The following is an 11464-nucleotide window of genomic DNA, read 5'->3' as shown; positions in this document are numbered from 1 at the left end:
ATTTTTTTATTAGGCCTAAAGCTTCCTAATCAGGCTTAATTAATGGTCGAAGATCTGTTTTTCAATCCAAAAAAATCTCGGATAAAATAAGGTGTTCATATATGTTTCTATATGTTTCTGAATCATTTCTTTCTACAAGTGACATTGTGAAATCCATTTATAAAATATAAAATGAAGCATATGATTTAAATATCATGAGTGTTACTAACATTAAAAGGTGGAGATATCATATGCTAACAATCTCATTTTGTTCTCTTGATGATACAGGTGACACTACTGCCAATTGTAACACTATTCAGAGAAATCCCTTAAAGGTCATCTAAGAAAAAGAATTTTATGAAGCTCATTTCTTGTTCAATTTGACAAACACCTTTGAATCTTAAAATTAAAGAAATTTGAAAATATGTGCCAATTCTATTATAAATTGGGCTTAAGAGGGTGAACTGTAAAGCTTTCTAGATTGGAAAGTGAAGCAAGGCATTCTGCTAGCCTTTTTTGTTTGAATCCAATCTAGATACTGTGCCTTTAATCTTTTGTAATGGGATATTAGTGCTATTTATGAACATTGGCAATTTTTTATTCAATTGCTCATACAATAAATGATATTGTTGTTAGTTTTAATCTTGGTAAAATAGATGAGAAGTCTACCATGTTGTAGCATAGATGTTAGGGATATTCTAAATTTGGCACATGAGTAGATTGCATTAAAAGAAATCTCTTTGCTAATACACAATTATGATTAGAAGATATAGAGAAGTTCAAGAACTAATGTATACTGACAATTGTAGACTGTTTTCACTTACTGTTTTCAGTGGATATAAATACTTCATCACCCTTACTAAAAACCATTCAAGTTTCGATCATGTAATGTGAAATCTCTAACATTGTGAAAGCCTTAAAGTTTGTTTTAAAAAATATCCACCATAGAGTTCTCAAAAATACAAAATTAAGGCAATGCAATCAAACATAGATGATGAAAATTGTCATTTTTGTTAAGTCTTCTATAAGATTGCGGTATTGATGAATAGTATGCCAAGCTTGGGATATTGTATTAGAATAAGTTTACAGTAAGAGGCAACTGCACACTTCTAAATATAGTGCAGTATATGCTGAGTTATTCCACATTTCTGGGATTCATGTGGAATGAAGCCGTTAAGATTTCAATATTCAGTCTAAATAAAGCTCTAAGCGAAATTATTTCCTAAAATCGTTATAAATTATAGTTAGATAAGAAGTCAATTTTTTTTCTTTTTTATGTTTGAGGTTGTAATAAGGACCAACAACCCATAATCAAGGAAACTTAATGAAAAAACTATTAGCGAGATTTTGTTGACTATTAATTGGCTTTAAAGATGCTAGATTCTATCATTTATTATTTAATAGTAAAATCATCAACTCTTACTAGCAAAGCTATATAAATGATGACTTAGATAGTGGAATATTGAGTTTTCAACTCTCTAAAGTCATTCTCATGGAAAAGTATGCCCTTTATGTGATTTTGCTATTGATGAACAAAAATGCCACAAAGTAAATGAACCAATGATTGATCCTAAGAATCTCATTTCTAGACTTACACCTAAACTTATAGAGGAATATTAATATGGAGTTAATGTGTTTTTTGATTTTGTTAATCTTCAAGAGGTTGTTGATGATCTTAACTCTCTAAGTTAGATGTTTGCCAAGTAATATGAGATTACATGTGTGTTACATAATGATGTGCGAGATATAGATAAAATGCCATATTATCATAGTCAATTAGTTGTTAATGGACCTACAAGGTTGAAAGGGACTCCAAAAGTCGAGTAAAAGGTTTAAAGTTAATCTTGTGGCCAAAGGCTTTAAATGAAATGAAGAAATAATTATAAAGAGCTATTCTATGTTGTTTCTACCAATGATTATTTTAGAATCTTTATGGCATTAGTAGCTCATTAGGTTTGGAGCTATATCAACTCGATGTTAACATGTCTAAATAGAGTAACCTAAAGGTTTTGTAATTTACTATGATGTATAGTTTATTTTTTTGAGAAGTTCATTTTTGGACTTTAAAGGCATCCATTCTATAATATCTTAAGCTTGAAGAGATTGTCATTTTAAGGAAAACATTATAGATCAGTGTATACGTCTAGAGGTTAGTGGGAGTAGTGTATTTTAGGTGCTCTAAATTGATGATATCATGTTGGCAACCATAGGCATTGAACTATTGTTTAAGGTAAAACATGTTGTCATGTCATTTCGAGGGAAGAATCTAAGTGAGGTTTCTATTTTAGTCTAAGGATTGAGATTCTTCATGATAGATATAGAGGCATATTTGGTTGGTCTAAAAAAACCTACATTCAGTATGTGTTAAGTAGGTTTGATATGCACTATAGTTTTCTTGATAGGACTGATTACACTAAAATTTTAGCATTTTTTTACTTATTTTTAGTGTAATTTCTCTTGCATTTTGGCTTGGTCCTTGAGAGTTTTGGCAAAAGTATTTCTAAATGCATAATTATCTCATCTGTGGGTGAAAATATAAAAAATGAAGAATTTTGAAGATTTTAAACTCATTTTGGAGGATTTATGGTGCTAAAAGTTAGAAAGGGCCAAAACTATGTCTTTGTGCTACATCATCATCTATGGGAGTTCTTCTCAACCTTTTTTTCTATGTTTTCTTAGTATAATTTAGCTCAATGGAACCTTATTTTAAGTCTCAATTCTCATAATTTTCATTTGAAATTGCCTTCCTTAACTTAATAATGAATTATTACCTTTTTAGTATCTTTATACATGCTTGAAAGGTACTAGGTATATTAGGTGGTTGGACATTAACTTTAAATTGGTAATTTTTCAAAAAATTTCTAATAATTATAATATAAAATTTTTTCACTTAATAGCTTGAATTTTGGCATCAAAATGAAAGAACAAATTGCTGTATTTGGAGCTAAAAAAGAAGGAACAAAAGTGCAAGTGTGCAGTGGATGTAAGCATCACATGATCAAATGCATTTTGGCACTACTCTTGGAAATTCAAAGAAGACCAAATGGAGTTGCTGAGTTAGCTATTTGAATGTCTCCCATTGGTCATCATTTTGACTTCTTATAGTTCAAGGGATCATGAGAAGAGGGCCTGAAAGAAAAGAGGGCTAAAGAAGTTAAACAAACAAGCAAAGGAATAAAGGAAGGGAGGCAGAAAAATCTAGAAGATTGGTAGTTACTTAGGTATTTTTACTGAAATTTTAGGTGCTGAAGCACCTCCCATTTGCCTACAAATTGGAGAAAGTGGCCAGCCATAAGAAAGCCTTTATATAGATTTTTAGATTTTTATTGTTAAGTTTTTGCACTTTTATTTTCTTACTTTTCAAACAAGGTTGTTTGGCACTTTCTTTGCTTTACTTTCTATATAAATTTAACTTTCCTACATTAATTTTTAATGTACTTTTAGATTTTCTCAATGAAATTCTGAGAATCTTATGGTTTTACCTTCAAATTCTAGTGATTTCACGTGATCAATGCTATTTGGTGGTTACAGTTTCTTACCTTTTTACTGTGTTTCGATTGAATCTTGCTCAAGTCTACCTTGTTTTGCAAATTTTTTTTTAGGTTTCTAACTCATAGATCTTTAAATTTGGAAAAAAATCTCGTTCAAATTCCATCCATGAAATTTCAAATCTAGCTCCAACGTGTCGGCTAAACTTAACTGGCAAAGTTGAATTTTGCATGAGTGATAGCATAGCAAGAATTTTCTTTCCATCTGGCATTTGGTTTGCATCTCTTGCACTTTACACTCTTTAATTCATGTGTTTAATTGTTAATTCTCATTTGATTGCATTTAATTTCATGTTTTTACATGTTGTTTAGGATAATTTATCTAAAATTGCTTTGTTTTTCTAACCATGTATGCAGTTTGAGTTTGTAGTCCAATGAGCTAAAATTTCTCTTGTGTGATGCAATTTCTTTGCTAAATCATGTTGTAAACTTGTTAATGTGTCTTGTTTTAGCTCAATTCCAACTCATTATCTCTAGAATTTCCAAATCTTATTTTTTTTCTTTCCTTGACTTGGTAAATTCCTACTTCAACTCAGTTTTTATTTTTACTTTTTTTTTGTTAGTTTTTGCATTTTCTTTTCAATATTTGTTCTTCAAATCAGTATCTCTTTTAGTTCTTTAAATGTTCTTTTAAATTCTAGCTCATGTTCAATTGATTTTGCACAATTTAAATCTTGATTTCTAGTTTAAACTTTAGATTTCCAGATTTAGTTTGATATTTGGTTTTTGAGTTTTTAGCTTAACTCTTGTCATTTTGTTCCATTAATTGTTCTTCAATGTAGTTCCTACCTTAGTTCACTCATTGCTTTTTGTATTTTACAATTCAATTTCATACCAAGAATAGCACAATAAATATAGAAAACTTTGTGGAGTTACAATTTTCCTAGCCTAGTTATGTCTCCTATTCAGTTTTGCATAGCTATTTGTATTTTGTGGTTTTGTTCTTGAATCCTCATTTTAATTCTATTTTCATGTTAGTCAAGCTACTGTTTTTCTAAATTTACATTTTGTTTGGTTCATGCTTTAAGATGGTTTTAGTAATTTTTGAGTTGTTAGTTGAAGTTAGTTAAATTTAGTTAAAGGCAGTTACTTTAATTACAATATTTTAGCTACTCTTTTACTTACTTCTTACATTTGTCATTTTCAATTCGTAGCTTAATTTTTCATTTTAATTCATGTCTAGTTTGCATTTTACATTAGGTACTATTTTTTTGAATCTTTTTGTTTACTTAGTTTACATATAGCAAATTTATATTTTACTATACTTCTACTTAATGCTTTGTTTGATTTTATCTTTTTAGTTAGCATAATTTCTTGCTTACTTTTGTTTGATTGAACTAACTTTAGATAGGGTGGGGGGATAAAAGATACTTAAGCTACGATTCGCTTTACCTAATCCTCATGGGATCTACATCTAGGCTTTTTAGCCTATATTATTATTTGAATGGCTTGTGCACTGCAAAATTATCCAATCAAAGGTGCCTATTGTGAAAAAGTGACATACTATTAAATCTCAACATCCTCGTAGTGATAAGCGAAAGAGGTCAATTTAAATATTTAGTATGTCTTAACTATGGGTAGTTTGATATTATGCTCAAGTCAATACACGTTTTGTTGTTGTGTTTTTTGTAGGTGTATTTCGAAGACATTTGAGTAGTTATGTGTTTAGACATCAACAGTCCGACATTTTGGATCTAATCGATCATGATTTTGCATACTATTGGAAGCCATTTTCGGTAGCATTGGCATGGAAAAATTATTTCTAAGAAAGTGTGAAACGAACACCTACATCATCCTTGATTATAGAGGCAAAGCATGTAGCATAATATGAAGCTACATGTCAAATTGTTGGCTGTATAATATCATTTGAAGGCTTGGTTTTATGGTTCCCATTCCAAAGTCGATGAGGATGTTTTGTGGTAAATTTGTAGTAGTAGCTTTTAGCTTTCTCTTAATACTCCTTATGCTCTAAATTTATACAAATATCATCATTCAGCTTATTCAAAAAAAAGTAATAGAATCCATTATAGGAATAAACTGCAGAGCACATGCCTAAAGAGCGTAATTCAATTGATACACTAACTAATTTTGGTTGCTAAATTGTCTTAACAACATGACACTTGCACAAGGCTTGTAGAGCCTTCTGCTATATTGAGTTAGTGGGAGTTCATTATAATGAAATCAATTGCAACTATATGGATGGATTCCTATCTACCATATGTATATTCTATTCATGCGCATTCTAATGAATATAGCATTATGTTGGATAAGACATCAAGATTAGTCTCATATGCTTCTTTTGAAGCAATACATCATCTGGTTTAAACGCAAAGGATGTAATAGAAATTGATATTATTTTGTTTTCATATCATTCCATTTCACACTTTCATACTACTATTTTTCTAAGTGTTTGTAAGTTTATGTAAATGTACTCTATTTTTATACATTGATGAAGTATTCATAAGCCTTTGTACATGTATCTTGTCGATATAGTGTATTTTGAGGAATATAAATACTTTATGGTTGTAAAGAGTATGTAAGTCCACACATTTATACCCTCTCGATACAATGTGTTGATAACTCTATGAAGTAGAGATATTTTCAGTGCTTAAATGAGTATATTTACTTAGTTCTTGGCTAAATAATGATATTTTTACTCTTAATGTGCTTAATTTGCCTTTATGCAAGAAATCTTGAAGAAATGATTGAATCTTGATGAATTTTAAAGAATCTTGAAAGCTTTTTTATCAATTTTGATGGATTTTTAGTATTTTTGGAGTAATCTTGGATGGTTTTTAGTAAAGTCGTTGATTCTTGGAATTCTTGGAAAATCTTAGAATAAAAGTAATTAAATTATTCAAGATTTGCTTTGTCACACCTTGTGAATGAAGAATTGTTCAATCTTGATGAAAAATTCAAAAAATTCATGCAAAAATTATGAAAGGGATGTTCGACTATTGATAGCACTAAAATATATAGAGATTTACAAGTTCAATTTGGTTGAAAATTTTTAAAATCTAATTGAATTTGGTGTGTTGAATTCTTGTTTTCTTGATCAATAAGTTTTTCTACTATGAGTAAAATTTCTATCCATTTTCTTACAAAGTCATGCAAGATTTAAAAAAGCTTAATTCTTGTAATATTCAGCCAAGTACATTAAAGAAGTAATCAAATTCTACTTGAAGTAAGATTTCCAAATTCACCTTCAAGTAGGAATCCTAAGGACACTTTGACTCTTTGATTTTGTTTTCCTAATTTCAAGAGGACTTCTTAATGCATATGTGTTATTTGAAGAGTTTTATTCAAGGAAGGACTCTAGAAGACATTCGACCATAAGAGTTTTAATTTAATAATGATTCTTTTAATCACCATTCAAAGAGTTATATTTTAATAAGGAGTTTGAAGATTAATCTTAATAAGTTTGGATTGAAATCAAATACAAGGTCTTGGAATTCAAGGTTAGCCAAATATATCAAGATTGCATGATTAAGATGTGTGACATTCAAGATCAACATCCAAGATGAATTCCAAGGAAGCATGATTGGCCAAGGCTCTTAAAAAACCAAGAATCCCATAATCAGCCAACACTAAAAGATCAAGATAATTCTCATCTTTTAGTGTTTAGATAAAATTGAACCTGTGAGCTTTATCTCTACCCATGGCCAAACCTCTCACCTATAAATAAAAATGCATTCTCTTATTTTCGATACAAACATATCCTACCACACTTTTATCATCTTATTCTTTTTTTCCTTTAGTTTCTTAGTTTTTATTTAAGTTTTCTTTGTATTAGTCTAAGGTAACAGATTAGCCATTACAAAAGCTTTTGTTTTCTTAAATCTGTCTTTTTCAATACAAGCCTTCATTCAAAGCTTTCTTCTAGTTTCGATTTACATATTGATTTATTGTTTTTAAGTTTCGGCAACCATACTTTTTTTTTAAGCTTTTGGTTTTATGAATTCTTATTTCAATTTTTTTTTTTGTTTATAGTATTCGATCATACTCTTTTTCTTTAATACAAGTTCTGATTCTTGATACACTTTTGTTTATTTCTTCCTTTCAAGCTCTTACAAGTTTGGCATTGCTTTTAGATTCAATACAAGTCTTAGTTTTATGCAATCTTAGCTTTCATTGTTTCTTTTATGCTTTCATTCTATTCGGTAATCTTAAATTTCTCTTATTTTCAAGTTGCAATATTTGGTTCTTTAGATCTAATTTATTTGGCCAAATCAAAATGCCTGCCAAGTAACAGTTGGTTAAGTAGATCTAGGGCTACATAAATTTTCTTTTATGCTTTCTTTGCTTGTAAGTTGCAATCAAATCAAAGTTTTCATTAGTTTAGATATAAGGAGTTAGTTTATCGACTTTGGTAATTAAAATCCACCCAACAATTTAATTCTATAATCCTCATAAAATGATACTCTACATTCATCACTATTATAACTTGATTACGATCTATGCATGTACAAGCAATATTAAAAGTAAGAATCAAATTTTTTGCACCATTATCGAGGATTATAGTAGTGTTCAATTCAATATCAATAAGGATTTTCTACTCTTTTATGATCTAAAAATTTACTTTTTATTACTTTTATCTATTTTGATCTTTTCTTGTTTGTATGCATAGATCTAGAAGTGTTAGCCTAGCTCCATTCGACAAAGAAATTGAAAGAACTCTAAGGCATTTAAGGAGAAAACCAGCAACACCACCTACACCCATACCAATGGCAAATGCAAACAACAAAAGACAAAAAACCTTGAGGGACGATGCTATCCCTAGTGCCGATGGTTTTCAACCATCCGTTCAAAGGTCAGCCATACAAACAAAGAAATTTGAGATCAAGCCTTTGATTATTCAAATAGTCCAAACTTTTGTACAATTTGGCAATTTATCAAGCGATGATCCTAAACTTCACTTGTCTAATTTTCTTAAATTATGTGATACCTTTAAATATAATGGTGTTTCAGATGATGCAATAAGACTAAGACTTTTTCCTTTTTCTTTCATGGATAAAGCAAAGAGTTAGTTATCTTCATTACCATCTTGATCAATCAATACTTGGGAGGATTTGGTGTAAAAGTTCTTGCCAAATTTTTTCTACTTGTTAAGATGGCAAAGTTAAGGAACAAAATAACCACCTTTATGCAAGTTGATGGTGAAAATCTTAATGATGCTTATGAGAGATTCAAAGAGCTATTGAGAAAGTGGCCACTTCATAGTCTTCCCCAATGGCTACAAATTCAAATATTCTACAATGGTCTTACTCCATCCATAAGAACTACAGTACATTCAGATGCTGAAAAAGCAATAATGAGCAAGACTACTAAAAAAACACATGAACTGATAGAGAAAATGGCAGCCAACAATTATCAATAGAGTATGAAACATAAGGTACATAAAAAAATTACTAGTGTGTATGAACTTTATGCCTTTGCTTCCATTAGTTCACAATTAGGAAATTTGATTAAGAAAAATTAAAACTTTAGGAACCCCATCCCTATTCACCCTTTGTCTATGACATACAAAACCCATTTTATGTCTTGTGATATTTTTGATAAACTTTATGCTAGTGAAAAGTGCCAGTTTATAATAGAAACAGTCTAGCATGCCCAACAATCCAAGCCTACCTATAACCCATATAATAATACTTATAACCCAGACTTGTGAAACCACCTTAACTTTTCTTGGAACTAACCCAACCACTAACCCACCAACCAAAATACCAATTTTTGCCATAACCCACAACCCTATAACCCAACCTAAGAAAAGAAAACAAGTTTTGAAGAGATGTTGACCCAACTGATGTAAGCTGACAATGTAACTATCCAAAGCTAAGTTGCATCAATCAAAAACCTTGAAAACCAAATAGATCAACTAGCTCAAGCCATAGCCATCCAACCTTTTGGAACCTTGGCTAGTAATATTAAGTTAAACCATAAGAAACAAGGCAAAGAAGCATGCAATGCCATATATTCCTATGGTGAAGATGGTATGTGTAATGCTAATGATGATGATATTATGGATAAGCCAATGGTGGTTAACTTACTTAGCTTTATTAGATAACCTGAGGTAGATTTAATTAAAAAAAATGATCTAATAGATGATGAAAAGCTATAAAGGTATGGTAGAGGGATTTTATGTAGTTTTTATCAAATACCTTTAAAAACCCCTAAAAGCATTTAACCTTATGAGGAAATGAGAGAAAATTTTGAAATTGAAGAAGATCTTGAAGAGTATGTTCAAGAGAAGAATCTTAAGGAGTTCATTGAAGGTTCAATTGAATAAGGAGAAATGTTGATGTAAGTAAGAAGAGCACTCTTGAGAGCATTTAACCTAAGATGGAGGAAACTGAAGTGCAAGAACAAGAAGAAAATCATGAAATCAAAAGTTTAAGAATGACCCCAAAGATGTTTACCCAAAGACAAACTTTTGAAGTAGCACCACCAACACCTAGGCCAATACCAAAAGTGCTATTAAAAGAATTAAAAATACCACTTTAGTTGATGATTGTAGTCCTGCACTTAGACAACTTCATCTAAAAAAGCAAAAAGATCCAGAGAGTTTCTCTATCTCTTATAAAATTGGTCATTTATATTTTGATGAAGCTCTTTGTGATCTAAGGTTCAATATTAACCATATGTCTATGAATGTTTTTATGTAGGTAGGACACGGCATATTGAACCTCCAATATTCACCATTAAATTTGTTGATAGATCTACTAAGAAACCACAAAGAATGTTGGAGAATGTTCTAGTAAAAGTTAGTAAGTATGTTTTTCCTATGGATTTTGTTATTTTAGATATGGAGGATAATGAAGCCTCTTTACTTTTAGGTAGACCTTTCCTATTAACATCCAAAGCATTAATTAATGTGCATAATTGTGATCTTACTTTGAGATTTAAGGATAAGAGAATACAATTTATAATTAGTGGATGTGGTGTCCTTAGAGATGAAAAAGATATTCAAGCAGTAACAAAAGTAAAGGAAAAAGATCACTTTAGGGAGTCAAACTTGATTTCTAAGCCTCCTAACCCATTGTCACAAGTCCACTTAGCAAAACCCTTAAGTCCTAGCCCTTGCAAGCCCAAAATTGAAACTTTCAGATCAAAATAAAAAATGCCCACCATTGACCCAGTCTATCATATGTTATTCTTGCAAGGAGAATAAGTACACCTCATAAATCTAGCTCAATTTATGCAATTTTGTAAAGAAGAATGCAACTAGGTAAACTTCTTCTTGAAGGGATGAGTTAATTTTTAAATTTTAAGAATGGTCAACCTTGACCAAAACTAGAGCTACTTATGAGGAAACCCAAGTTTTACATTAATAGTTTATGCATTTTTTTTGTATTTGTTTTATTTTTAAGATAGGTATGCTCTGATTTTTTTTATGTTTTGAGTTTTTATTGTGATAGAAGTGATGTAAGGAGATGCTTCATGAAAAATACAAGGAGATTCAGCCCTAAAGTAAAGTTTTAAGAAGTATTTGTTTTTCCTAGTTCTTATAAGTTTTGTTTTGAAATATTGCTTAAAATAAGTATGGGGGGAAAAAGAATGCTTTTTGAACCTAACTTGTTTTCAAAATCTTTACCCTAATTGCTTTATGTTCAAATCGAATTGGCATGTTCAAATCTTTATTATGCAAACTAAGTCAATGTTTCATGAATTGTTTAAGAATGACTTGAGTATAACATGAGAAAAGGTATAAATGTAGTGAAGCATGAAATAAGTTCTTAAGTATGTTTTATTATTATTATTATTATTATTATTATTATTATTATTATTATTATTATTATTATTATTATTATTATTATTATTATGATTTTTATGTGTATGTTTTTAGTCATGATCTTTGACATGCATTAATTTTGGTGAAAAGTCATTTAAAGTATTAAATTGTATAGAGATTTAAAGTAATAATATGACTTAAGAATTTA

The 11464-nt window shown here is 29.9% G+C and overlaps 1 non-coding gene across 1 annotated transcript; it reads right to left on the bottom strand.

The window, feature by feature from the left end:
* Positions 1–8643: 8643 nt before the first annotated feature.
* Positions 8644–8750, bottom strand: LOC149520007 (small nucleolar RNA R71). The gene has a single exon (XR_016335676.1). It is a non-coding gene; the product is annotated as a small nucleolar RNA R71 (small nucleolar RNA).
* Positions 8751–11464: the final 2714 nt, after the last annotated feature.

Source organism: Durio zibethinus, chromosome 2 (assembly GCF_047325235.1).
Source record: "Durio zibethinus cultivar Kanyao isolate XHJ-2024 chromosome 2, ASM4732523v1, whole genome shotgun sequence".
In the NCBI taxonomy this organism is placed as follows: Eukaryota; Viridiplantae; Streptophyta; class Magnoliopsida; order Malvales; family Malvaceae; genus Durio; species Durio zibethinus.
This window is presented reverse-complemented; position numbering and strand designations above follow the sequence as displayed.